This window comes from Phyllostomus hastatus, unplaced genomic scaffold (genome assembly GCF_019186645.2).
Source record: "Phyllostomus hastatus isolate PE091 unplaced genomic scaffold, TTU_PhHast_1.1 phas_contig_38, whole genome shotgun sequence".
Taxonomy (NCBI): Eukaryota; Metazoa; Chordata; class Mammalia; order Chiroptera; family Phyllostomidae; genus Phyllostomus; species Phyllostomus hastatus.
In genome coordinates, this window is record NW_025333869.1 from 6,244,232 (window position 1) to 6,248,828 (window position 4,597).

Below are 4,597 nucleotides of genomic sequence, written 5' to 3' on the forward strand. Positions count from 1 at the left end.
CACCTCTATGAAGTAATGAAAATTGCTGGTGTAGAGTAAACTTGATTTTTAAAAAGGCAAGTTACTTAGGGCTGAAAGAGGAGTGATAAAGTGTTGATTCTAGTTAAGAACTAAGAGGTCATACCATCCACCAAGGTATTGGGGATGCACAGAAGCAACTGTTTATAAATCTAATGTTGAAGTTTGAGCTCAGCTCTTTGCAATATCTATTCATGATACTCCTTGACATCTACTTATATGGTATGCATACATTTCATCTTGATTATCCAAGTTTAATCTATCAACAACATGAGAGAGACTTCAAGGGGTCTACAGAAACACCCAATGATGAGGCGTGCTTCATAGCAACAAGAACAAGATCAGCATGACTATACTTCACAAGAAATAGCTTCTGGTTCCAACCATGAAGTCCTCCAATCTCAGCCCCAGTGGGAAGAGAGAAGTTGGACTAAGCTTGTGGGCCTGAGTGTTTTGCAGATGTAATTGTCTCTGTGTTTCTTCCCATAGAAATAGAAATGACAGAGGACTGGAAGCCTGTCTAGAAAGCTTGGTAATATATCTGTCTGAGACCTGGGGCATCTAAAAGTTGGTCCTGGGACTTTTCTTCCCCCTTCTACCCACCACTCCTATGAACACCACAAGCCCGTGCCAAAGAAAATGGCAAGGGCCAGAACAGCTTACCCAGGTTTCATGCTTATATTTATGGACCATTTCTCAGTTTCAAAATGACTGAAACTGATGGGGGTGAATAAAGAACAGGTAAATAATATAGGGAAAAATAATATAGGAAATAATACAGAGAAAAATAATATAGGACCTGGTCTCCTACATCTGATTCTCAATGCACCTCAACCTCATAAGGGTAAATAACATGTGTCTAGGCAAGACACACTGACAGGCACAATTTGTATCTCAAAATCCAAGAAAGTACCAAACAGCAGCCAATGCTACAGATATAAACCCCAGTTCCATTCATATACTGACCCTCCATGGTCTAAAAAATCAGTGAGCAAGAAGATGCTTTCCTAGTTAAGGGTTATGGTCAGATTTTTAACTCTTATGGAGAAAGATTTTAGGGACATCAACAAGAAATAAGTGGAGATTGGAGCAAAAATGGCTGTCATTGGCTAACAGATCATTCCCTTACTCAGCAAGTTTTCACCTTATTTTGCAATCTCAGAATGTCAGAGGTGGAAAGATGTTTGTGACCCTCAGACCCTCTCACCTCATTATATAGATGATATCAGCAAGGTCCCAAGGTTTATACAAGGGAAGCAAGCCCCAAGCCTGTCACTCACTCCCAGGCTGGCCCTGCAGCCCTGACATTCACATGAAGGTCTTTTAATGACAGTACCTACTGTTCCTAAAATAGGTGACTTTATTTTGAGATTGTTGATAAATTTATTCAAAGAAGCTGACATTTGAGACCCATCTGATTTAGTAAGAACATTTACATGGCAATGTGTAGGCTTAGACATGAGTTTCCCTTCAGTATAAACATGACATATATCATTATGCCATGGTAGTCCCAAAAGGAGGAAAGCCAAATATGTTGATCAAAAAGAGAAGTCAGACAAGACTAGAAATGAAACTTCTCCTGCGAGACATGAGAAACTTCCTTGGATAAAGGCAAGACCAGATCCCTAGGGTACATCCACACTCCAAGTTCCTGGAACAACCTCACTAAAAGGCCCAGTGCCATCCTGAGTGGCAGTGCCCTCTCTGCTCTATAACTCTATCTTGTTCCTGTCATCTCAGGTACTTTCCAAAGTCCAGGGCACCAAAATCAAAGAAAGGCCCTGAGAGGACTGTCACTTAGTACAGGCTACACCTCATGAGCAGAAAGAAAGGTCAGCAGGGGCAAAAGTCAGTCATAATCCTTGAGCATCTTGTGGAACCAAAGGGTTGGGCTGGTAGGTGCCAAGACCCACCCAGCCCCATAACTCTCCCTTCGACAGGACAAGCATGAGAGTAGCTTTACAAGGGGGAATAAATATTTTGAGCACAGATGCCAGTTGCTTATGTAAGTTCTGGGAAATGGCAACTGCCTTGCATCTGGAGAGTGTAAGGTGCCTCCTGAAGGAGATGGGTTTGGGCATAGCCCCTTAACTGGGGAGAGCAGGAATCCATGGTCCCAGCTCATTTGTTGCCAGGTGCCTGTGACAGATAATCTTGCCTTTCTCTGCAGCTACCACATTGGGTAGAACCCGAGAGGGAGGGCAAAACTGTCTCAGTGTGGAAGAGAAACAGTCATGCCAGTGACAATCCCTTCCCCCACTATTTCACTGTAAGCATGTGCCTAGCACTGTGCAATGCATCCCATATACATTATTTTATTCCCACTTATTAGGTCCTGGCAGGCACCAGTTCTATTTTATCAGTGGAGATAGTACTTTGTTTTCCTTGCTGTAGGGACAGAGAATAAAGTGATATGATGCTACCATCCTGAAAGGGCATCTGCTCTGTGTGCTCTGCTGTGACTCATATTCTTGTTCCAGGGATAACAGCCAAAAGTGCACAGTGCCCCAAAGAAGGATGTCACCTTCACAGGCTTGTTTGCTAAAGAGTCCTAGGCTGAGAGGGATCTGAGGACCCTGGGGAGGAGAGCATTTTGGGGGTAGAGTATTTCTCCTGAGCCTGGGCATGAGTCAGACTTTTTTCAACAGGTAGCTGCAGCTATATCTTGCTTTGTAAAATCCTGGAGAGGTGAAGGCCCTGTGTCAGCTTTAACTGACAAACATCCTACAACTAAGTGGCTTAAAACATAGCTACTTCTCATCTCATAATTCTTAAGTTGGCTACATGGCTTTCTCTTCTGTTGCTGGGTCAGCTGGTCTAGGATTGCCTTCTCTGGGACTGCTCATGTCAATTCTCATCTTCCAGCAGACTGGCCTGGACTGGTTCCAATGGCAACTGGGTGGATTCAGAGAAAGGGAAAGCACAATGGGAGGCCTTGAGGCTCAGAGCTTGCTCACCTTCACTTCCATCACATGCTATTGGCTAAAGTAAGACATAGGCCATCCCAGATTCAAGAGGAAGGAAAGGAACTGAAAAAATGCAGATATAGGAAAGAGTAAAGGATGTGGCCATTCTTGCACTATGCTACCACCTCCATAACATGATCCAGGTAATTCAGAACCACATACCTTTAAGAAACCTATGGATTGAACAAAGAAAAATTCAGTGGAGACTAATGAGGACTGAATACCAGAGTGTCTTCTTATAATTTAAATGCAGGTTCAGCCACCTGCCCAACCCATGAGACAAGTGCTAATGAAAAAGGAAACAGGTTTATTCAATGTCAAAACCTGGAAGAATGGTGGACTCCAGTCTCAAACACCATCCCCCATTCCTGCTCAAGTCCATTGTTCTTATAGGGATAGGGAGGATAGGGCTTTTTTTTTTCTATCCAATTATTTTACTAGCTTTAGAAGCTTAGGCCCTGTCCATTCCTATTTCTAGCTTTCGGTGTACTGGTGCCCTATCCACTCATCTTTCTAATCTTTGGTACACTCAGTGTAGAAACCTCCCCTTGTGACAACTTGGTCAATGGGGGAGACTCCTAGGGGCTCCCTGACTGTCTACAGTAGTGGGGAGGGGAAGGCTGCAGGACCCCAGTGATAAAGCCTGGAGATGCTGCATCCCTTATCCCACCTCCTCACACTGGACACAACTCTCATGCATCCCAGGCAGCCAGTTCGAGTCCTCAGGACACCCCAGATCCTGGTATGTCAGAATTCTCTGTGCAGCCCTCATATGGCTTGTGTTCCCACTGTCTATTTTAACATTCTGAGTGTTAAACCTTGTTCAAACTTGTGGAGAAAGAGTTTCTTCAACTGGATCAAATGTATTTTCCTCCATCTTACTCATTAGAAACCAGAGCAGATTATCTACTTTGGAGAAATGTGGCAATTCTTATATTTTAGTGTTATGGACTAAAATCTGTACCCACTAAAAACAGATGAGTGACCTACCAATGATCAGAGAGACTAAGTGACTTGCCTTTGTTCAGACAGCTATTAAATAGCTGAACCCTGAACAGCCTACTAACCCTGCCTCTATCAACCACACAAGATGATATTTCAGGTGCCTGTAGTTGAAGAAAAACAGTCCACCAATTTTGGTAGCCATGACATGAAACCTGAGGGCTAGAAGTTGCAAAGAAAATAGCATATAAGATGGCCCAGCTATCTATCAGGAAGCAAGTCCTGGAAGCTGCATTTTTGGCCGCTTTTGCTTCACCCTCCTTCTCCAGTCAGGGATCTGGAAGATACATGTGATATTTATTGAAAAAAAAAAAAAAACATGTATAAGTGGACCTGTGTAGTTCAAACCCCCATTGTTCAAGGGTCAACTGTACATCTAGAAAGATATACTTTAATACAACGTCTGTCTGGAAAAAGTCCAATCATTGTTAATGTAACTAGAATGGTTTGCATAACATCAATGCAACCTGGCAGTCAGGGAGTGGATTGAAATGCACATGTGTGAAAAATGATGACTTCACTGTACTATCAGTAGGGTCAGTAGACACGGTTGAGTGAGCATATGTACTGTGTGGCCACTGCCTTCGAAATGACTGAGTAGAGCAATGAAT